Below are 25700 nucleotides of genomic sequence, written 5' to 3'. Positions count from 1 at the left end.
CTCAGCAGCCATCTTGGGAAACCTACCAACCCCACACATTTCTGAAAACTAGACACCCGGGGAGGTCTCCGCAATATATTTTGGGCCGGTTCCTGACGTGGGCAGTAGGCCTTCCCACACAAGTGAGGTACCATTTTTCTCGGAAGACTTTGAGGAATGCGGGGTGGTTAGAATTTTGTGGATCCACGCAGATTCCAGAACTTTCCACCACAGAAATATGAGGTAAGTTTGAGGTTTGCAAGGGATTCTGGGTAACAGAACATGGTGAGAGCCAGACAAGTCACACCATCCTGGATTCCCCTGGGTAAATGTATAGGTTTGCTAGGTTTCGCTGGGTGCCGGCAGAGATAGGGTTCAAAATCTACAGCTAGTCAAATGGTCAGTTTTCACTGTGAAAATGTGGTGTGTCCACGTTGTGTTTTGGGACGATTCCTGACACGGGCACTAGGCCAAACCACACAAGTGAGGTACCATTTTTCTTAGAAGGCTTTGGGGAATGCAGGGTGGGTGGGTGGAATTGTGTGGATCCACGAAGACTCCAGAACTTTCCACCACAGAAATGTGAGGAAAATGTGTTTTTTTTTAACAATGTTTGAGGTTTTCAAGGGATTCTGGGTAAAAGAACCTGGTGAGAGCCAGACAAGTCATCCCATCCTTTATTCCCCGGGGTGTCTAGTTTCCAAAAATGTACAGGTTTGCTAGGTTTCTATAGGTGCCGGCAGAGCTAGGGTTCAAAATCTACAGCTAAGCCCTTTGCAAAAAAAGGGTACATTTTCACTGTGAAAATATGTTATATCCATGTTGCGTTTTGGCCCGTTTCCTGTCACAGGCACTAGGCCTACCCACACAAGTGAGGTACCATTTTCTCGTGTAAGTTTTGGGAATGCGGGGTGGGTGGAATTTTGTGGATCCACGCAGCTTCCAGAACATTCCACCACAGAAATGTGACGAAAAACATTTTTGTTTACAAAGTTTGAGGTTTGCAAGAGATTCTGGGTAACAGAACCTGGTGAGAGCCAGACAAGTCAACCCCATCCTGTATTCCCCTGGGTGTCTAGTTTTTAGAAATGTGTAGGTTTGCTAGGTTTCCCTAGGTACCGGCAGAGCTTGTGTTCAAAATCTACAGCTAGGCACTTAGCAAAAAAAGGCTCAGTTTTCACTGTGAAAATGTGCTGTGTCCACGTTGCATTTTGGGCTGTTCCCTGTCACGGCCACTAGGCCTACCCAAACAAGTAAGGTACCATTTTTCTCGAAAGACTTTGAAAAATGCAGGGTGGGTGTAATTTTGTGTATCCACACAGATTCCAGAACTTTCCACCACAGAAATGTGAGGAAAATATGTATTTTTTTAATATAGTTTGAGGTTTGCAAGGGATTCTGGGTAACAGAACCTGGTGTGAGCCAGACAAGTCACCCCATCCTGTATTTCCCTGGGTGTCTAGTTTTCTAAAATGTATAGGTTTGCTAGATTACCCTAGGTGCCGGCAGAGCTAGTGTTCAAAATCTACAGCTAGGCATTTGGCAAAAAAGGGTCAGTTTTCACTGAGAAAATATAGTGTGTCCACTTTGCGTTTTGGGCCATTTCCTGTTGCGGCCAGTAGGCCTACCCACACAAGTGAGGTACAATTTTTCTCTGAAGTCTTTGGGAAATGCGGGGTTGGTGGAATTTTGTGGAACCATGCAGATTCCATAACTTTCCACCACAAATGTGGGGAAAATTTGTTTGCTTTTTACAAAGTTTGAGATTTGCAAGGGATTCTGGGTAACAGAACTTGTTGAGAGCCAGACAAGTCACCCCATCCTGGCTTCCCATGGGTGTCTAGTTTTAAAAAATGTATAGGTTTGCTAGGTTTCTCTAGGTGCCGGCAGAGCTAAGGTTAAAAATTGACAGCTAGGCACTATGCAGACAAGCATTGGAAATGCAATAGGTCTTGCATGAGGCGGTTTTATACATTTTGGTTATCCATTCGTTGTGGGCAAGAGATGGGGAGATTACCAGTGACGGAGGGCAGGGCGCAGACCTTTGCAACTGTGAGCGCATTCAATTAATGAAAAAAAAAAAGAAGACACGGCCGGCCGGCCGTGAAACTGGAAGCAAGGCCGGCCGGCCGTGAAAAAGCCTTTGATGCAGCAGGGGGTAATTAGGGGAGGAGAATGGCTGGGCTGAGGCAGAGCGCAAAGCCTTTGTTGCAGCAGGGGGCGGAGCAGGAAGAGCTGCTGGCGGCACCAAGCTGACGATTTGATGCTGTGCAAGCGCATTTTAACTAATTGCGCTTGCGCATTGAGTTAAAAGTGCACATGCACTGCATCAAATCGCCAGTCTAGGTAAGCTCTGTTTAGGCCCCTATAGTCTCGCTCCGCTCAATGCGCATGTGCATTGACAGGCGAGACCTAAAAAAGGGTCAGTTTTCATTGTAAAAATTAAGTGTATCCACGTTGCGTTTTGAGCCGTTTCCTGTCGTGGGCACTAGGCCTACCAACACAAGTGAGGTACCATTTCTATCGGGAGACTTAGGGTAACACAGAATTGTAGAGCAACTGTTATTACCTATTTACTTTCAATGCATTTCTGCCTTCCAAATGAAAGAAATTGTTCAAAGTGACTTCTTTTTTACACATTGTTAGTATGGGTACTCACAATTTCAAAAATGTGCAAATAACTTCTGTTTCTAAACTCTATATTTTGTTGCAATTTCAGAAATACATAGGTGTCTTTCATCCAGATTTTTCACTATATATATTTTCCCCAAATTAATTGCTATATAGCCGGTACATAATAAAAAAACATTGCAAGATGCTGCTCAGTTATTGGCTCTGGGTTCGTCGGGTTCTTGGTGAACCTACAAGTCCTATATATCCCCACAACCAGAAAGGTCTAGTGGATGTAACGGTATGATTTTAAACATCTGTCATAATTAGAAGAAGTTACAGGCAAAAATGTTGGCATAAATGGCTGTTTTTTAAACTCATTTTAAATTTTTCCTATTTTCAACTGTTAGTTTCTATAAAGAAACCTTGAAGGATCTACAGAAAACGACCCCTTGCTGAATGCAGAATTTTCTCTTCTTTTTTAAAATGTATAGCTTTCAAGGATCCATTACTGCTTTCATACCCATTTCTATTATTAACTGAAAGAAGGTTGACAGCTCAAAAAATATCAAGCATAGGCTATGACCCAGTAAAAAGCCAAAACTGTGTAAACATTTTTGGTTTTCTGTCAAAAGTCTGTCAGTCCCTGAAAGCTGGTAAAATTGTGATTTCAGCCCCACAAACCCTTTGTTGATACCATTTGCAGGGGAAAAAACAGATGCTTTCATTTGCAGCACTTTTTTCCCCCAAAAAATGAATTTAGCTGTATTTTGGCTAATTTCTGGTTCCCCTCCAGGGGAATCCACAAACCCTGGGTACCTTTAGAATTTCCTTTATGTTGGAAGAAAAGGACGCAAATTTGGTGTGGATACCTTATGTGGTCAAAAAGTTACAGGGGCCTAGGCGCAAACTACACCAAGTAGCCAAAAAAAGGCTTAGCACAAGGGAAGAAAAGGCCTAGCAGCGAAGGGGTGAAAGAACAGTCAGCCTGCCTGGAGGAGGCAGACTGTGAACTCTGGCCTAGGAGTACAAAAACATCTAAGTGCCAATCACAGGAGATTACATCCCTCAAGAACCCTGAAAATAAATCTTTGCTCTTAGAGTCAGTGTTCAGAGAGACGCAGAAGACGCAGATTGAGGAGAGTCTTCAGCAGACGTCGGAACTGGGACTTCGAGGACCCCAGCAATCACTGGAGATGGCCAGAGGCTTTAAAGAAGACAGAGAAGAGCCAGGATGCCACTGGTTATTTTCAGAGTCCCACCACAATCCTGGAGGAATGTGGCTAGCCCAAGTACATGACCGAGTCTGCTGGAGGAGTGGCTACCGGGAGAGGGTTAAAAGGGAAGACGCCGGTTTGTCACAAGCGAAGGCTCTCCAGTTTAAATACCTTGACTGACATGCTTGAAAAGCTGACTGGTCTTTATTGAAAACCAAAAGCTTAAATAAATTCCCCATTTAAAGAGCAGATTTTTTTATTCTTTTGTGTATGATGGGTATTTCGGTTATTGTTGTACTTTTAATGATTAGTTGTAGCTTAAGTCCCTCCCCAGATCGAGGACTTAGTGGGGTATAATAATTTGAAGAAAACTCCATTAAGAGGATAGAAAGTCACTTGGTGATGGGATAGGAAACAGGCGGCTTCCTTCACACCCCAACCCCATACTCTAAAGTAAAGAAGAACAGAAACTTACCTGTGGCTCTTTCCTCTACATCTAAGTGGCATCTTCCTTCACCGTGGTCCCGGCGATCTCGGTTGTAGTCCAAGAGGAAAGAAAGAAGAGGAGAAATATATTATTGACTGCGTTCACCGTTCAAAATGTACAAATGAAAGCATCAACTAAACCAAATGTCCTTAAGTTTCATATGTCGCGCTGCGTCTTATTGCTCCATCTATAATACACAGTGCCCAATAGGTGACAATAGGTCTACTACATCTTGAATGCTTGAAACAGAATGTACTTCAGTCTTATCAGTACATAAACGTTCCAGCAAAAGACACAGTTCAGAGCAGAATCTGCTGTCAGCTTTATGTTGAATTGCATTTATAAAATGCAGTAAATGGAAGAGAGCATTGTGAACAACATTAGCATAACAGTTGCACCATTACTATTTTTAAACTGGAAACCTACAATATCTCCTTCACTTTCCTGTTTTTTTCTTGTTAACACCTTCTTCCTTGTGTTTCTTTTGAGGACATATTATATGTTTCTCCTAAGCAAGGAGCATATACACTTCTTAACTTGCACTCACTTTCTTTACCAAAATCAACCAAAACAAAACCGAGCAATGTTCTAACTCGTGACAATGCTGCATATGACATACCTTCTTTAAGCACAGCACATCGAATATTAACCAAAGCTGCATCTACACTTAAACCCTGTGATTTATGGATAGCTATAACATACTCTAGAGAAAGTGGCAGCTACTGTCACCGGACATGTCTTTTACAAGCAAAAACATGCAAGCATATCTGCTTCATGCCATTCATTTGATCAAATTCTATCGCTAAGAATTGAACCTCATCCCTATTTAGAAAGTTCATAAAATCAATCACTTTTCCCATCGCACCATTTACAAATCCTTCCTCGACATTTAAATTACGCTGCAAAATTACTCTAAAGTTTTTGCACACACGCAAAAACTTGTCTAATCCTGCAGTAGTAGATACAGATTCCTCCAATTAATCCAATTTTGCTTGCAGTGTTCCAATTAGTAGTATTGTTACTCCCTGGTGATCCATTTTCTCAATAGCTGTGAGTTCCAAAATGTGTTCTTTCTCCAGTTTTAGTAATTCTTCATTCTTGAAGTGTAGGCATCAAGCAGACTATGGATTTATCATTTTCAATGAAATTTTACATTAGTTGTGCTGTCAGATGAAAGTTGTTTCTTGGTAAGTCGACACACCAAAGCACGTTTTGCCTCCTTTGTCAGCACTCATACTCTAATGTCCTTCAGGATTTCTCCATAGTCCACATCTGATGCGTGTTGCATATTTTTCACTAGTTCCGTGTATTCGAAGTTTAGCCAAATATTTACATTCCCAATACTTACCAAAGAATTTCTTGATTCATGATGGAGAAGTATCTTAAAACAGGCTGGCCTTTGATGGGGGTAAGTAAGTTACAGTGGGTCACTTGAAGAAAATAAAATGTTTTTCTCCAAATACCATGTCATACTCTGTTCTTAAAATCTGCTGTATTCTTAAGTGTACAAAGGCAAGCATTAAGTACGAAGCCATGCTCACCTCATCGAGGATTAAAAGCATCAGTTTCTTCAGTACTCTTTACACCTCGTGACAAGCGTCACCGGATAACTTCTGGTATTCCAGTTTATTGTCATGTTCAACAGGTAGCATAAGTAGTCGGTGTAAAGTAATTCCTTTAATGTGTGCAATCCAGTTGGTGGTGTTACTCCGCATGATAAATTTGATTCTGTAGTCCTCTGGAGATAAGCGGTGAGAACTTTAATTAAAAAGCTTTTCCCAGTGCCAGCTTAACCACTGAATTATAGGAGTATTGGCTTAAACAAAGAGCATTCACATTCTTTCTTCTCATCCAGAAATCCATGCTCTATTTTTGGTTTTACTCCGATATAGATTTATTTTTCTATTCATCTTTCAGTTGTGCTAATAAGTGTTCAAAATCAATAGTTTCTTCTCTTGCTTGTTGCACTGCAGTCTCCACCTCACACATGGTTATTGCTGCTTCATTTTGAATAACTGGTTGTCTAAGTGGATCTTTACTCAGTGGTCCAGAACTTTGGATGCTTTGTGAACTTTCTTTGCCTACCTCAGCAACAATGATTTCTTCCTCTTCCATCTAATCTTTAAACATTTGCAAGTAGTTTGAAACGACTGAACACTGAATGCTGCCTCATTTACAGCATTAAAAGAGTCTTTGTAGCGTAGTCTCCAAGTAGTTCTGATTCAGCACGCAATGGCTTGAATAGTTACAGAAGAGCCAAATTGAAGAACTCTCTTCTATCTGCAGTTTGGCAACTCAGTTTTCTGTGGTTAATTGGATTTCCTTTGCTATGTCTCACCAAACAACTATCACATCAAACAACCACAAAATTTTAGTCTTCTATATTTTGTGTTTGTGTTGAATTACTTTTATATCTGTAGCGTTGCAGTACTTCATGGAGCCACTTGTTGTCTAGGTGTCAACTCCTTCTGGGATAAGACACATCCAACATATTTTACTTCACAATATCTCTGCTTTCCGGATCAAACTCTGCTAGAAATTTTATTTCTGAGAAAGGCTTCCACACACTATTTTGCGTGTTTGCAAGGCTTACACTTACCCCAACAATTCCCCTGACTTTGAGAACAAACTGGCCGAACTCAACAGGTCACAACACTCTTAGGAGCCCATCTCTCTATGGGAAAGCATTTTCAAGCTAAAGCTGTACAGTTTCTTAAATGGAGTCTTTTCCTCAGAAATCTCCTTCATCTCTGTCTTCTTTGATTGTATAATGTATGAAGCGACGTACCACGCAAAAGCAATGGAGTTCTCAGCAGCAAAGTGCAGATTAATATTTGCATTCCACATCTTCTGAATCACAGCGTTGTAGTCAATATTATACTTGGAGGCCTTTTTTCTAATCAGGTTGTATGCGTTTTTTGGTGATTTCCATGTCAATGTATGTCTGGCTGCGGACATTAAGCTGTTCACTCTTCCTTGAGAAATGACAGGTTGTGGCAGTCCAAATCGACATCTCTTGTAAAATTTGCCATTGCATCTGTATTTTCTATGACGGTACTTCCCATATCTATGAGTTTGAAAGTGCAGAACTTGTTGTCTCACCACTGTCTTACCACCATCTCTTGGGATGGCACATGCCACATACTGTTCTATGAAAGACAAGACAGACTCATCGCTGTTTGTTCAAAACGTTGGTGCATATTTTATCCATAACAGTATGTGAATATGAGGAACACCTCTTGCTTGGTACTCTTTTCACCAAAAGAAATTATTTACTTCACCAAGGGGAGAATTACTATTGTTGCACATGAAAGACATCAGGGCTTGAAACCTGTGGTTAAACTATCCGCAAACATTAGCAAAAACCAAGGAGCAAAGTTCCTCGTCTGTCTCACTTCATCTCTTTAATGTTTTACTTGTCACAAAACTTCAAGCAGGTCATCCCAGGCATACTCCACACAACTCAGTGTCAGAAACCAAGTAGGAGCACTAGATTTCTCAATATACATTTCTGTTCTCCATGACGGCGATACCAATACTCATTGGTGTCACATTGGCATGTCATCAAATTAATCAAGTTGTACTCCAAGTTTTTACCCTTCCCATGAGCATTGTCAATAAATTCTCTTACATATAGATTTTAAAGATTAACTCCTGTCTTCAGTATATGCTTAACAGTATATGAAAGCACAGACAAGTCACTCTCAAAGAGAAGATGAAAAATGTATCAAAGTCACTCGAAAAATATTGGATCCTCTGAATATAATCATGTTGCTTTTATTCAGCTGCTGGTATCTGTACAAAGCACTCATCAAAGCGGCCACCTGCTCCAGTGGGAAACAGTTGAAGAAAACAGTGAGCCTCAAAGGTTTTTTACAACACACTTATGGGAGCTCCTTGTGCTTCTATCCTTTGAAAGAGATCGATAGCATCACTGACGGCTTCTTTAAAATGCAATGCATGGATGCTATAGTGTTCATACATTTCTTCAGATCTCAATTGAGCCACCTTTTCAATCTGACCACTCGCTGCTAATGTTTCTTCCTCCATATGTGTTATATCTTGAACATCAGCATTTATATAATAAATATTATTTTCTAACAGATATAATGTTGCTTTTTTAACCTTTACTAACATCCACGTACTCGTGCAATATTGTTTTTCTCTTAGCAGAGGCACCATTAACTAGAATAATAAGTGGCTCATCAAAATCTCATTGTTCCCCTATAGTTTCAAAATTCTTTTTGAAATCTACTGGCAAGTACACAACTCTTCCTTTAAGACCTTTCAGAATCTCTGTTGAGGGTAATCTCTAAATTTTAGGTTCCATGTGCAAAACAGCATAAACAAGATGTATGCTTTGTATAATAATTGATTTGTAAATATTTAAATCTTGAAGTTCTTGCGGAATTACAACTAATTTTAATTTGTAATTTACTACTCTATCTGGCATTTTATGATCCTCCAACTTATCATTGCAGTACTTACATAAAATTTGCTGTCAAATCTAACTGCTTTTCTACAATTCAATATACAGCAAAGTCTTGCCACTTATCTCTGTTCTCCAGTTCAGTTTTTAGTACATAACTACATTGTGAGTTTAGCTTTTGCAGTGAGTGTGTCAACAACAAATGCGAGCACAGTTTGATGTTTCAGAACACACTGTGTTAAACTTTGCAATCTCTTGTGCAAAGATTCCAGTAATATTTCCAGTATCCATTTCCTCTACACCTCCAGTAATCAACTTTTCATTTTCTCTAAAATCCTCCTTAGGACCAAAGAAACAAAACTGAATATCTTCACAAGCCTTTTTAGCTCTACTACTGTACCATGTATTAGACTTCTATTCAACTCCCCTAAACACAAAGCAGAAGTTTTACATAGTAAAGTCTCCTAATCAAATTTCATGTTTTGTAGTAGTGAATAGCTAACATCCTAAAATGATGAAAGGTGCTTTGGCACACTTTCTTTGATAGACATGCTAGTGAATGTCCCTGTAAATTACTATACTTAATCAGCTTGCATAGATCTAATCCTTGCAAAATTGACATTTTCTGTATCAGATTTCCACAGAGAACATCAAGTATAACAGTCCTTAATAAATCAATTGATTCCTGGCGAACACTGCAAATACTACTACAGTTGCATTTGTATACTGGGTCCTGTCAACGTCTTAATAATAATAATAATAATTGCATTTGTAAAGTGCCTGGTTACACTGCGACCAGCGTGTCCCCGCGCTAAGGTATCAGCTAAAAAAACTGTGACAACAGGGCCTCGCACAAGATCAGATTATACTGCAGGGAACAAATGGGGCTTCAAACCTTTCCGAAAAATGGACTCAGAGCACTCGAGCAGGAGACTCTGAGGAAGTGTGTTCCACAGTTGAGCCGCCAAATATTGAAAAGAGCGGCCACCCATCCTGGCTCTCTTAATTTTGGGAACGTGCACCATTCCTTTCCCATTAGATCTTAGCAGTCTGATCGGTACATAGGGCTTTAGAAAATCATGCAAGTACGAGGGCCCCTTCCTCTGTAAGATTCGGTGACTAATACACAGGGACTTGAACTTTACTCTCTCCCTAATTGGAAGCCAGTGTAGGGAGGCCAAAGCCCTTGTAGCTGAGGCGCTCTTCGGAAGCATAAGAACCAGTCTCGCTGCTGCATTCTGGATGCACTGCAATCTCTACATGCATTTAGCAGTTGCACCCAGATACAGGAGATTGCCATAATCCTGGTGAGAGGTCACCAATGTGTGCACTACGATCTTCCTGGATGCAGTGGGAAGGGTGTCTAGGGTTTTCCGTAAACCCCGTAAGATACCAAAACAGGTGCCTGCCACCCGCCTGGTGTGGTAATCAAAAGACAACTTGTTGTCCACCCATACCCCAAGGTTCTTAGCTTGTTCGCAAGGTGTAGGAGTAGGGCCCAAGGTCTGGGGACACCATGCCGAAGACCATACTGATGGAGCCTTCTCTATGACCAACAACTCGGTCTTGCTACCATTCAACTTCAGGCAATTATTTGCCATCCACACTGCCAGTTCTTGAAGGCAGGACACAAAGAAGTTGGAGGCAGCACCAGCCCGTGCTTGGGTGAGGGAGACCACCAGCTGAGTGTCATTAGAATAGGACAGGGCATTAATCCCAAATGTATCTGAGATTTTAGCCACGGGGGGGCGACATAAAGATTGAACAATCTCGGGCTCAGGGAGGAGCCCTGAGGCACCCCCTGAGTCAGCTTGATGTTCCTGGAGTAATAAGTACCCTGCCTTCCTTGCCTAGCTTCAGCTATCACTCCTTCTACATTCCTAGGAAACATCTCCTCTTTTGGAACAGGAGTACCATCTATTACCTCATAAAAATGACCAGTTAAATCAAATGTATACACAAGTGTGTTCTCTTGGAAATAACTTTTCTCCTTAAAATGTCATTCTGTACTACAGGTTTGCTTCCATTAATCTTTAAAAATCTTGCAAAAATTATTTCTGTTAATAAACCTTTTTGTAATGTTTTATTTCTTCAAACATACTATTTTGTCTAGTGTCCTCATTCGGTTCAATATTAAGGCAAATTGTTTTCTCTTCAAAGCAAATGCTTTCTCAACAATGCTCTCATTATGTTGCTTTTGCTTAAATGCAGGACATTTCCTCCTATATTTCTTCATTCTTTGGGGCAAATTCCGTATTACTCTGGTCTGAAACATTTTAGCACGTAACTTCTTAAACTATTTCTGACTCCTTGACAAACTCCCTCTTTTCTCAGAACATTTCCTACTGTCAGAAACATGTACTCCTTGCTTTTTTCCAGTTGAAGAGAAAATTCAAGAGGAACCTCTGCCAAGGAGAAGAGCTGGAGAACTGTAAGGGGGAGTACTGCCCCTATGCTTTGTGTGCTTTGCTGGGTTGGCCTGTAGTTGCTCTTCTCCAAGGGAGAGGAAAAAGAGTGGAACTTTGCTGTGAACCTGCTTGAAGAAGAATCTCCAAGGGTCTGTGTGTATTGGCCTCCTGTTCTGAAGTTTCAAGACCTCAAAGACTTCACCTGCACCCACTGACCAGCATCTAGTAAGTAAGTAAGTAAGTAAGGATTTTTAAAGTGCACAAATGCCGAGGCATCTTGGCGCTGAAGGAAGCAAAAGAGAGCAGAGGGCCAAGTCAGGGAAGCGTTTGAAGCTATAAGGAGGGAGAAAACCAGGTTTTGGCCTGTTTCCTGAACTGGGACCTAGATGGAATTAGTCGGATATTATTGGAAAGTTTGTTCCAGCGTCTGGGTGTCAAGAAAGAGATGCATCTGCCTCCCCATCTGGTTTTGTTCACTCTAGGAACAAAGGCTAGAGCTTTATTGGCTGATCTTAGACTTCGACAGGGGGCGTGCCATTGAAATAGTTTTTGGTAATCCGTAGGCCCACCCCCGTAAAGGGCTTTGTGGACCAGGCAGAGTGCCATGAACTCTGTTCCCTGTTTGACGGGGAGCCAATGAAGTGTTCTAATGGCACCAGATATATGACCAAATTTAGGAATATATAACAGAGTGCACACTGCTGCATTCTGGAAGGATTGAAGTTTCAAGAGCTGGCGTTTGTCAATGCGTAGTAACGGGTGTTACAATAGTCAATGCGGGAGAGAACAAGGGCTACAACAACTGTTTTTCTCAGGTCCTTAGGAAAGAATGGCAGGATTTTATGCAACACCTTTAAAAGAAAACGGCAAGCAGATGTAAACTGGTTAATCTGAGCTGAGAAATTAAGCTTGGTGTCATAAAGGAGGTTGGGGTCGGACAGGGTCCCGCCGATGCTGTCAACCAAGATGGGGACCAGATAGGGCGGCCCATTCCGAGTACCATGACCTCGGTCTTGTTGGTATTCAATTTGAGGTAATTTCTATGCATTCATTTCATGATGTGGTTTAGACAGCTATGGAATTTGTCTGCTACCGAGTTGGTCATTGTTGAAATGGAGATAAAGATTTGGGTTTCGTCTGTGTACGACACAAGTGAGAAGCCATGCTACTCAATGAGCTTGGCTAACGGAGTGACACATATTGTGAACAAAGTAGGAGAAAGGGTGGACATTTGTGGGATTCCCCCAGGTAGGTAGAAATTTCCTGATTCTAAGGTGTCCCAGCACACCCTCTGTTCTCTGAGAGAAAGGAAGTAAGAAGGGTTAGCACAGAGACCTAAATTTCTACTGCTTCAAGCCGACGTGTGAGTACGGCATGGTTTACCATATTGAACGCGGCTGATAGGTCAAGTAGGATTAGGATGGCCCTGCCCCCCTTATTGATTTGCTGACGAATTTCTTCAGTAGCCATAAATAAGGCAGACTCTGTGAAGTAACCGGACTGAAAGCCATGTTGTGTTGGATGGAGATGATTATTGGTATCTAAGTATTCCATGAGATCTAAGTTGATGGCTTTTTCCAGGACTTTTGCTTCTAACGGCAGACATGCAACCGGGCGATAATTTGTAACTTCAAGAGGATCCAAGGAGGGCTTCTTTAAAATAGGTCTGACTCGTGCTTTCTTCCAAGATGTTGGAAAGACACCAGTGTTGATAACATTGTTCAAGAGGGGGGCGAGTATGGTACTGACTTTGTTTGAGACCCCATGGATGATGTTTGGAGGGCAGGGGTCAGTAGAAGAGCCTGACTTGATCGTCTGTAATAATTCATTTATCCCACCAGTAGTCAGTAGGGAGAAACAGTTCAGGTGGCAAGTGGCAGGTGGGGGAATGTCCGAAGCTGAGGGCTGATGTAAAGAGTTGGCAGCATTCAGCCTTTCTAGCTCCTGGTAAATTATTTGGACCTTAGACTGGAAGAAGGTGGTCATTTTATCAACGAGCTCTTGATCAGGGGAGAACCCATTGCCCTGTGAAAAGTTTGGCTAGTGCATTGACAGATTTGAAGAGCTCTCTAGCTGAGTTTTTGGACCCCTCAATTTTGCTAGTGAAGAAGTTCCTTTATGTTCATATAATGGCAGCTTTATAGTCTGTCAATGCTTAATTGTAGTTCTTTTTGGCCAACACATTGTAGTTCTTCCTCCATTCTCGTTCTAAACATCGACGCGTAGATTTGAGTTTTTTCAGCTCAAGGCTATACCATAGGGCAGTGAGCTTCTTCCTAGGTTGTTTAATTAATCTTACTGGGGCCAACTTCCAGTCATCATAGGGCTCAGCTGCCACCTTAAAAATCAGCAGCTAAGATGGGCATATTGTTGTCCAACCATTCTGTTAGCATCTCAGAGCTAATGTTGCACCAAGACTGCCCCTTCATTGGGGGGTGGGTGAGGGGACGAGGAATTATTGTTAGAATCAACATTAAAATGTTGGTCGGACCAGTAAGTGGCAGAATTCTATTAATGATGATGGTGGGGTTATTAGTAAAAATCCCATCAAGCGTATGGAGAGCCTCATGGGTAGGTCCTGATACAATCTGTGTGAGGCTAAAGGCTTCAAGAGTGTCAATCAGCATAGCAGTATATGCCTCATCCCTGAGTTCTAGATGATAATTGACACCCCCCAAATCTGGACTCCTTTGTGGAGTCCTGTATTCAAAAGGGCACCAATTCCAGTTCCTGGGCCCTGCAAATTGTGTGGTTGGTGCTGCAAAGCAAGAACAACAACTCTGATGCCGTGTGGAAAGCCGCCAGTGATGCTACGACCTGCATCGAGGCTGGGGGGCATCCCACCTGCATCACAGCTCTGAAGCCCTTCGATTCCTGCTGACGCCTGCAGTTATCAGCCTTCCCGATGCCAGTGCTCGCACCAATGCCATCACTGCATCCCATTATCACCGAGCATATAACCAACAAGGGTGACTTCACAAATTCTTCAACTTCGCATCACCTAACCTGAACCGGAAGCTTAACCACTGACGTTCCTAACTTCCATGTCCTGGATTCAATGCCCAGACTCCTCACAGACTAGACGCCTAGCCTCCCCCGTGGCAACCATGGAACCAGCTTCACCTCGGCACCGACGCCTCAACTCCACAATACCATGCATCGTACATAGACTTTGTTTTCAAGGTACCGTTTTTTGGGGTTCGTGTAACCGACGCCACGCACCTCGTGGTCGGCGCCGTACTTTGGATTGATGCTTGTCACAACGTTGTAATAGCCCCAGGTGGAGCTTATTTGTTTCTACAAGTGCTATTTTTTAAGTAACTGTTTTGAAAGTTATATATGTTGGATTTTTGACGTTTTGTTCTTGTTTGGTGTTTTCACTGTGATACTGCATGTTTGGAGTACAAATACTTTACACATTGCCTTTGGGATAAGCCTGTCTGCTCATGCCAAGCTAGCAAGTTGGTTAGCAGGGGACTCACCGGGCTCTAGACCAGAGAGGGACAAGCCGGTTTCTCGCTCCCCCATCTCCAGGAGGCATAGATGCAACACGCTGCTCCCGCCTCCTCCAGGACTGCAACAGATGCCTCAGAGGGACCGGAGACTAGCGATTCTATCAGCGACCTCAGGACATGCTCCATTTGACCCGCGAGTGCCCCTCCAACACGTGACCCAGGACCGGAGACTGAAGCAAGCACAGACGACTGCTGGGAGCGAGGTGAGAGCGGAGGAAGAGCTCCATAGTACCTGTCTTCAAGATGGCCGCTCCCAGCCCCGAATATCTATAGCTCCCCATTTATACATGCAGCCCAGATCTAAGGAGGCCCCAACCTCGGATTCCTCAGACCCTAACTCTTGGCCATTTACAGCTGGCTTTGAATTGTGCTAAATTTGCGAATCTCACTCAGGAACCCCCGATGCCTGACCTTATGATGGCCCACCCCCCAGGACTGATCTCGGAAGGAAGATCCATGGCGCCTTATTTCGACACTGTAGCCCTGATCCAAGGACGCCTACCCCTGACTCCGAGTACAGAACTCCATGCCATTTACAGCTGGCAGTGAATCAAGCCTAATTTAGGAGCCTCGCTCCGGAACTCCCGAGGCCTGACCTCAGGATGGCCGCCCCATGGGACTGATTTTGAAAGGAGTCGTGACTACGAAGCTGCCCACCCACATTTGCTGGCTCCGCCCTTATCCCTCCGTCCCGCTATCTCTCCTCATCGATTCCAGTGGAGGTGATTGGAGGGGTTTCTGGGGCTCCCCCGGCTGACCACCCCCACTGGATGAAGCGCCTCTGACGTCATGGTAATGGCGGGGCCACCACCGAAATCCTGGATGGTAGACAAAGTTCACTTTTTTTCATCCCCAATTTCAGCCAATGGGTTGTGAACCAGCGACAGAGAGGGTGCATGGCATGACATGGAACCTGGACCAACAGTGGTATGCACTGAGTTTTCAGCGCCTACAGGGACACGTGAGACAACAAAGCTGCGATGTAGTCACCCCACACAGCGATCGCTCCTGAAATACTGCCTGTACCTACCTAAAATAACGGCCACAACAAACCCTCCTGCGTCTCTCCTGAACTTTTCTCCCTCCTCTCCCTACCCCTACCCCTCCCCACTCTTCTCCACTTTCCTGCTACTGACCTTTGACCTCACCTGTCCTGGCTCTTAGTCCCCACCCTGTTTATCTGTGAACTTTCCCTTGTCAATTGAGATTTAGCTATTTTGTCTGATGCCCGATGGAGCTACCTGGTTTAGCTATAGGGGAGACAGGTCGGGGATTCCATCCTTGGTCGTCACCTACCCAGTCGGTCTTTAGACAGACTTCCTTTCGTCTCTCCTGTCATCTCTTCCCGCATCCTCCCTCTATTTATGTCTCTCCGTCTCTCCTCTGTCAATGTATTGAGACTGAACTATTTTGTCTGATGCCTGATGGAGCTACCTGGTTTAGCTATAGGGGAGATGGGCTGTGGATTCCCTCCGTGGTCGTCACCTACCCAGTCGGTCTTTAGACAGACTTCCCTTCGTCTCTCCTTGTTGTCTCTTCCCTTATCCCCCCTTTATCACCTCCCCTGCCCCCTCCACTACTTTTCTCTCTCCTTTCTCTCCTCTCCTAATTGTATTGCCTATTTTTTGATGTATTGTGTAATTGTTGATCTTTTTCTGTTACATTGTTGATTCTCATGTAAAGCGCTCTGATACCTTCGGGTCTAGCCAGTGCTATATAAAACTCTTTAAATAAATAAAATAAAGAAATAAATATCTGAAGTATGTAACTCCCTTACCCTGTCTAGAAGGAAGGGTCCCTACTTGGACAAAAGTGCAAGGTGCATACCTTGGCCAACTAGATACCCCATTTGCTAACACTACTCCTCAATCAGATAACTATCATGTTTGCTGCTGGTTATTCCAGGATCATTTGTTACTGTTTTAATACTATTTGCTATCTTGGAGTTGCTATGTATGTCTCTTATATATATAGGTTTTCTCTTGAGCTATTCCAATTTATGGTTTAAATTACATTTTTTAATTTGTATGCATTTATCTGCTTGTAAGTGTCATTTCTTTGTTAATTACTGAGGTTTTTACCCAGTGAATCTAGTAAGTATTTTTTGGGTAGCTATTTATACCCTTGGTATGTGTTCGAGAGGGATGTATGACTTTACAACGCATACTTTTACAACGCATACCTTTACAACACTTTTTTTACAACGCAACATCCATTACAACGCATTCCATTACAACGCATGCCATTACAAAGAATTCTTTAAAACTACCTTTACAACACATTCCATTACAACGCATACTACCTTTACAACGCATTCCATTACAACGCATAACATTACATTGCATGTATGGTAAGTATTGGATAGTGTAGGGGTAAAAATTACTTGTCTAACTCCAGGGGGGGTGCAACAGTAGGGTACATGTTGGATAGTGTAGGGGTAAAAATTACTATTCTAACTCCAGGGGGGTGCAACAGTAGGGTAAGTGTTGGATAGTGTAGGGGTAAAAATTACTATTCTAACTCCAGGGGGTGCAACAGTAGGGTAAGTGTTGGATAGTGTAAGGGTACTATGCATTGTAATGTCATGCATTGTAATGGTATGCGTTGTAATGACATGCGTTGTAGTGGTATGCGTTGTAGTGTCATGCGTTGTAATGGTTGCGTTGTAATGGCATGCCATGTAATGGATGTTGCGTTGTAAAAGTTTTGTTGTAATGGTAGTGCGTTGTAAAAGTTGCGTTGTAAAGGTTCTTTCCCGTTCGAGAGCAGCGCTTGAATTAAAGAGCTGTACCGAGTCATTCAAATCATGCATTTAACTGCCAAATAGCCGACTCCCCTTCACGGCAGACTCCTAGTGTATGCTGGTGTTTAAGGTTCGGCCACAAGAGGGAAGAAATTGAAACCGCATCGAAACTGCATTTATAGCACGAGTCGCGTTACACATGGTTCGTGATTCATTTACCTCAACGTTTTGGTCGCATCTACCATAAATACGTCTCTGCTACCTATTTTGCTGCCTACCCTCTCAGCTGCTTTGTGCGGTGGTTTACTGCGCGGTCATGGCCAAGTTCCTACTACGGATGCGGCGATGACTGATGCTGTCTGCAGTCATGGGCATATCCCTTCCACAGACTGAGGTGGTGACTGTAGCCATCTCTAATATTAAAGACCCCTCCAATAATTGGATGCTCCGTTTATAAAAATAGAAAGTGGACTTACAATTTAGCCGCCATCTTGTATTGGGCAATAAGTACCGCACATTGTTGCCATGACAACACTTGTTTAAACTGTAGTTATAGTTCCCTTGCGATCAGCTACTTTTCCATGCTTCTTGGCTCTTTTTTATAAAAAAAGTGTGAGATTGTTTCAATCCTGAGGGTCTAAGGTTGGCATGTCTAATCACCCCTAATTTATCTATTGTGATAGTAGTTTAGTAGATATTGCTAGTTTGTTTGTGTCGTTACTTACTAATATGTCTGAGAACAAGGAATTACCTCAGCTGGAAGTTGATGAACACATGTTTAAGAAATATTTTGAGGAAGGCCTAAAAACTTCCATTAAGAAGGCAGTTGCGGTTGCGATGTCCAAAAGGAAGAGATGCGCACACTCTGAGGAGGAATATTTTTCGATTTCAGATGATGATAGACCCATGAATCCCAAGAGCCTTATTTAAGTCAAGACATTTAGATAGACCCAGGATATGGATGTTAAGGGATTGATGCTAAGTCCTCTATGTATGATACCCTAAGCGCTGCAAGAGACCATGGTAGCCGAAGCGCTACAAAACTAAATTGTGTCCTCCGCAGCACAAAAGAAGGTGGCATCCTTCACGGCACAATGGAAGACCAGAACTCTCAATGCCTAGATGTGTTTGACATCAATGAGGAATATGACACAGGGTTTGATACATTTGTTTTTGACCCTGATGAGACCCCAGATGCCCTTGATGGGTTAGATGATGACTTGCAGGGGACTTCTGCACCGAGACCGGTAAAAGACCCCTTGGGCCAGGACCTGTTTGGCCCTGAGTCAATTAAACACCTTTGCAGCTCTGAGTGGTGGCCACTCACTCATGGGGTGAAATTCATAAACGCAGTGGATTAGACGCCCCTTGGATAGGCAACCCCGCAATTTAATGCAGCCCGAGTGCCGCAGATCACTGTTGGATGATAAAGCAGGACAAGCGCCTAACTTAGGGCTAGATGTAGGTAATTTGGATTTACCGATTCATAAATACCAAATTTTACAGATTCGGTATTTATGAATCAGTAAATCCAATGTAGGTAAACATTCGGTAAAAAATACCGAATCGGTAGGATTCGGTATTTACCGAATCAGTATTTACAGATTCGGTATTTGCATTGATTCCTAAGGCCTGTAGGCCCATAGGAATGAATGTCAATTACCAAATCGGTAATTACCGATTCGGTAAAAACCGAAAAATTAAAGGGTGGCAGGGTGTCACTTTGACACCCTGTTGCACCCCTGATTAGGGCTTGTGTGCCATGTGGCACACATACATGCCCTAAGGGCATGTATGTGTGCCACATGGCACAGGTGTAAATGCACATATTTGCATTTGCATAGGAATTCGTTATTTACCCCCATCTAATAATTCGTGGTAAATAACGAATCCTGAAAGCACTGTAGCACTTTTTACAGTGCTACCTACATATCAAAATGCAGATTCGGTAATTTTACCGATTCGGTAAAATTACCGAATCTGCATTTTCTTATGCCCCTACATCTCAGTATCCAAATACCGGTCGGTAACGGCCGAAATTCGGGATTTTTGGCCGTTACCGACCGGTATTTGGATACCTACCCAGAACTAATTGCTTTCTAATTTAAGTCAGGTAAAGTCCCACAGAAGGGTCTGGATCTGTGCCTGAAGCAATGCCAGCACCGAATATTAGATGTCTTGGGCCCCTGGCTCGTATTTTGGACATGGTCACGGAAGCTCATATTAATGAATCTGTTACAGACCATGACCTCCTTAGAGGATGAAGCCAGCAAGAAGTTTACATGCTGGGAAAAGGTAACGCTGGGCTCATAGCTGAGAGTAAGAAGGCCACCCTTATGAGAATGAGCCCGAAGCTTGCTGAGCTACCTAATAGAGAAGTTGAGGGCAAACTGGGAGGCCTCCTGTTTGGCCAAGATTTCATTAAATTACTCTGCAAATATGTGTCTACCTTCACTACAGTAAAGCATAGTACAACCTGCAGCGTGTGTTTTTGAAAGTGCTGGCAGGAGGATTCGGCTGTCAGCCAAGGTAGAACAAGAAGGTTGCAGTTCGATGCACAAGGTCAGTAGGGTCAAGGAACCAAAGGCTATGGTTGAGGTTACCAAACCTCACCAAGATTCTACCCACAGAGGAGTAGATCAAGACCAATAGGGGAAAGAGCTAAATCAACTGCCTCTGAAGGTAGGTGGAACAAATGATGCTGTTTCTTTCCTAATAAAAGTAGCCAGGAGGTAGAGAATTTTTACTCACAGACGGGAAGAGATAACAAGTGGTCCTTGGGCTCTAGATGCGATCTCAGGTTTCAACATTGATTTTTGGGAGAACCCAATTCAGACTTCTTAACCCAGAGAGATTGTATCAATGAAGAGAGAGTGGTTTTAGTGAATGGTGGGTGCCTAAATGTTACAAAAAGGAGCAACAATAGCGGTAGTGGAAGCTCAAGATGGTTTTATGAGTGCAATTTTTCTAGAAAAAGAAAAAGGACAAAAGATGGCACCTAGTTGAGAGACCTCAACATGTTTTTGGTCTATTCCCCATTTCAAGGTGGGCGGAATCCATCTTCTTTGCGATATCCGTCAGGAGGGAGAGTGTTTGGTGGAAATAGATCAGAAGGATTAGTATTTCACATTCTCATGGCAGAAAGTTCCCAGAAGTATCTCTGTTTTATGTGGAGGGAAGTAACATATCATTTTTGTTGTTTTCCCTTTGGGGTTTAATCTGCACAGTGGTGCTTTACCATGGCTCTCAGACCCACTGTAGCCTTCTTGAGGGAGAGAGAAATTCGACTGATAAACTATGGGGACAACATTTTGTTGATGAGCCAGGACAAATCAGTGTTGTTAGTTCAGCTAGGTGTGATAAAGGATCTCTTGGAGAGTCTAGGTTTTATTTTCATAGTGAATGTGGAGAAATCAGTCTTGCTAACCAGTCAATCCTAGGAGTTTCTAGGTTTTCAGGTAGATACCCCACAAGCGCAGCTCTTTTTACCTCAAAAGAAGAGAATGAAAATAAGGAAAGAGGTGAGTTATATCTTAGTGAAGGGGGTTGTGACTCTGAGAACTTTAACAAGGGCCATTTGTCTATTATCCTCTTCAATACAAGCTATTTCACCAGGTCCTCCACATTACAGGGCCCTCCAGAGGTTAAAGACAGTTGGGTTACGCAAAAGTCTTTGGTATGAGGACTCCATAAGTTTATCCCCAGTGGCTCATTCAGACCTTAAGTGGTGGCTGAACAGTCTGGGTTCTTGGAATGGCAAAGTAATTTTTGGTAATGTGCCAGAGTTTACCTCAGAAACAGATGCCAGAAATCTAGGTTGTGGAGCTCACTTGAACAACTTGGAGACAGGGGGACGTTGGTCAGGTCAATAGAGCTCTCTTCACAGAAATTGTCTGGCGTTCATGGCTGGGATGAATGGTCTAAAGAGTTTCAGACACTGGCTGGCAAACAGTGTGGTCCTGAATCTTATGGACACAGCAGTATCTTACAGCAATGGCCTGGTTGGTGCCAAGTCAAGGCAACTGGCAGATTTAGCAAAAGACATATGGTATTTGCAGGAAACACAAAATTATTCTGACAACGGGTCATATTCCAGGCATACAAAATGTGAGGGCAGATTGGAATTCTCACCACCTCAGGGATTCCAGCAATTGGATGTTGAAAATGTTGATTTTATGGTGAATTTAGGAGGTTTGGGGCCTGTTAGATTTAGATCTCTTTGTCAGCAATCTCACCCGTCAGGTGCTAAGGTTCTTCACTTGGAGACTAGACCCAGAGGCTGTACCAGTAGATATATTCGTTCAGGAATGAAGCTCAGGGGGGGCTTACGCCGTTCCACCTTTTGGCATGATCCAGAGAGTTCTCTGGAAGGTGCAAAAGGAAAAGTGCAATCTAGCACTAGTTACCCTTTTGAACCTCCCAGATTTGGTTCCATGGGGTGATGGAACTTGCAGTGCAAGAGCCCCTCCTTATTCCAGTTCATCAGGGTTTTTTGATAGGCTCTGATGGGGAAGATCATCCATTATTGGTAGAAGGGAAGTTGGACCTTCTTGTCTGGAAAATATAAGGGATTCTGCAAGATTCTCAAGACTTCTTGGAAAGGCTAAGGATTTACTGGATGAGTCTTAGGCCCAAGAACCTAGGAAAGAGATACAAAGGGACCTGGATCCCGTGTAGACCCCTGTAACAGATTTAGCGAATTATTTACCGGAACTGTATCAGTCAGTTTTGTCTTACAAGAATATTAATTGCAATAGATTAGGAATCTCAGTTGGCCATGCACTCTTGGGGGACACCACAGTTGGCAACTAACCTCTATATGTAGATTAATGAAGGGTATTAGGATCGAACGACCCCCTAGACCACGTTACACCCCCCTTTTGGGATGTAAATTTAGTTTTCACACTCTTTAATAATTGACAAGGTAACCAGAATCTTTCCTTTAGACTAAAGTGGCTACTCTTCTGTTTGGTGCCATTCAGAAGAGTTTCGGATATTAAAGAACTGGAGATTTGTAACAGGGTTTATTCTGCAGATGGTGTCCATTTTGATATTTGGAAGAGGACAAAGTGTATGCCCGGCCATATTTTCTATCCCAATTTCCAGGATTGTCCTAAACTTGGTGAGGTTGATTGCATTAGGGTTTCTGTTCATAGGATGCTTGAATTTGACATTACAGTGAGAATCAACTATTGAAACCGCAGAAGGTAATATCTACTGCTACTATAGCTAGGTTGGTCAGGACAATTATGAATGAAGCAGGTATTAATTTATTTCTCTTCAGTGCCCATTTACCTAGGGGTGCAATGGCCAGTAAGGTATTGTGGGCGGGTGGCATCCTTTCTGAGATCCTCAAGGCGGCAAGCCGGTCAAATGCCAGTCCCTTTGCAAATTTGTATTTGAAACCGGTTAAACATATGAGCAACTTACTGGCACATGCATCAACATAGGCTTTTGCGATTCCTTAATTGCGATTATTAAGGAATCGCAATTAAGGAATCGCAAAAGCCTATGCATGTAGGAATCCTCCAGGCCCATAGGAATGAATTGAAGATTGCATGAGCGAGTACCAGCAAATTGCTCATGCAATTTCAAGGGAGCAAGTGTCTCAAAATGACACCCTGTTGCATCCCTGCCCTGATCTGTGCACATATGTTGCACACACACTTGCCCTAAGGGCATGTGTGTGGGCAACATGAAACTTTGAAAAATGCACATTGTTCAACTTCATGGTAATTTGCTAGTCCTATTAGTGAAATCGCTAATTTTTTTACTTTAATGCATTGCATTTAAGGAATCTCAATTTGGGATTCCTTAAATGCAATCGCAATTCAAGGAATCACAATTTAGAGATTCCTTAAATTGCGATTTTTGCATTTTGGGTGATGCATCCCAAATGCAAAAATACCGGTCGCAAAGGGGCAGATTCTGAGAATCTACCCGTTTGCGGACGGTTTTTCCTTTGATGCATGTGCCTGTATGTTGTCAAGAGCTTTCTTTAAACATGCATATTGATAGCCTCCGATCTTGAAATTAAATTATGATTCTCCAATTAACATGCAAAGAGAATCTTGATTTCATTAAAGACTGCAGAGGCTATCATTATCCCACCCACCTCACCCTCCTGTGGTTGAGCGACTAGTGTTGGGTAAAGGCTAATGACAGTTAAAATGTTTTGCAGAGTTAAAAAAATAATATAAAGTTGTATAATGTGAAGTAGGAGAATATATTTATTTTGCAACATATTCTATTCTGGATATAGTTCTTTTAACATTTCCTTTTTTATAGGAAATAATTCTTAATTAGACATTGGTTTTGTTCCTGTTGATACCCTAATGTTGTTTCTTCCTTATTCGTTCACGTATAAGTACTTCCTTCAAGTTGCAGCCTAAAAGAGGAAACGATTGTTGCTATGGTCATATACATTGTGCGTTGGTTCCAGAATGGAATACTTTTGTTTATGGTGTATACTATGTTCTTTAAATGGACTGCATGTTGGGGCAGCAATAAAGGTTATTGCATAATGATAGCCTCCATAGTCTTTTATAAAATCAAGATTCTATTTGCTTATTAATTGGAGAATTGTCATTCCCTCACAAGGTTCAAGCTACCATCTCTCCTATCGTATCTAAAATAGATTAAGCAAATGGTCTATATCACTTTGGCAATTATGGGAGGATTGCAAAGCATTCAGAGCGCTGTCGCTACACTCCTGCTACAAGTAAAGCCACAGGTACACATCTTCCCTACCTTGAGGGTCTTACATTGGGTGCCAGTTGCAAGAAGATCCACCTTCTCTATCACATGCAAAGCAATACATGGCAAAGGACCACTCTTCATCAGGAGGAAAATCAACAAATGCATTCAAACAACGGAACCTAGGCTCCAAAATGGTCCCCTGCCTCAACATTCCTGCATACAAGAAAAAGACAATGGTTGGAACATCTTTCTCTGTTCAATCAGGCAAACTATGGGATTCGCTACCCACACATAAGATCCACTGACACCCATCTTAACTTCAGAAGATTAGTCAAGAGCTGGTTATTACAAAAGTTTAAAAGGGCGGAATATGGCGGTAGGTTGACGCCGGTTGTGGGAGCTCCCGGAATGAAGAGAGAGATGCAGAATGGGAGAATTAGAAACTTACCGGACTGTGTGTAGTCATCACAAAGGTGGCTTTTGATTTCCGTTTTTGGGGGCATTGAGTGCGGTGGGTCAGGGGAACCTCTTATTCTTCTCCCCACCCTTGAGCCGCGGTATGCATAGGGCCCGATGCGAGGCAGCATCGGGTTGTTTGGTGCTGGGCGGCGGCTCTCTGGCAAAGATCCTGCGTTGCAGCATCACTAGCCAGCTTCTGGGTGGGGCTTGGCAGAAACAGCACTGGGCAGCAACCTGCGGGGAAACAGCAGCACCTCCAGGAGGAGGTGCAGGGGCCCAGGAATGGCTTCCTACAGGCTGAGAATTCTGGCGTTTGGAGTCAGAAGAGTGTAGGGAAGAAGGGCGCTGGCAGTAGTGTGCAATATCAGCAATCTTGGCAGGTACAGCTGGTACTGATGGAAAGGAACCCTCCCCCACAGGTACTTTTCACTTCTAAGGGGCATTTGAAGGAGGTGGAAGTTGAAAGTGTAAGTACTGATGTAAGGGGTATTGGTGAGAGAAATATCCCAGCTGATACACCACAAGTATTGCAAGTGAGGAATAGATATCAGTTAAGGTCTGACCCTGAGAAAAAAGCTAAAGGTGTGAGAGCAAGGGAGCAGATGGCTTATAAGAAGATTACTGTGTCGCCCATCAGGAAATCGGGGAAATCTCCAGGGAAATCAAAGCGCTGTGGGCTGAAAGAGCTGCGCTCCTTTCCTAAACCCTCACCATTGCTTAATTCCTACTGCAGACTTCAGAATTATGGAGCAGACAAATGCTCCTGTACCAGTTCGGGGGGTTGGGGGGAGTAAGCCAATTACAGGCCGCATCAAGGGATGAGAGAACATCAGCAGTACCCCTTAGTAACCGTTTTTCTCCATTAGATAATTTGGTGGATGGTGGACAAGATGGGGGTGGCCCAAGACAAACCCAAGATAACACAGGGATATGGTGGGAAACCCAAGTCAGAGAGAGGCTAGTTCCCGGGTCGAGGGTATGAGGCCTGAAAACCAGTTGGAGAATATTATACTGAATTTGAGGCAGGACATTCTCAAGAAATTTGAGATTTCAGAGGTCAACCAAAAGGGTACCCAAGAAAAATGTGTGGTGCTAGAGGAAAAGCTGGACAGTACTGCACAACGCACTGCAACCCTTGAAGGAGAGGTGAAGGT

This window comes from Lissotriton helveticus, chromosome 2_1 (genome assembly GCF_964261635.1).
Source record: "Lissotriton helveticus chromosome 2_1, aLisHel1.1, whole genome shotgun sequence".
NCBI lineage: Eukaryota > Metazoa > Chordata > Amphibia > Caudata > Salamandridae > Lissotriton > Lissotriton helveticus.
Note: the sequence above shows the minus strand (reverse complement) of the source record.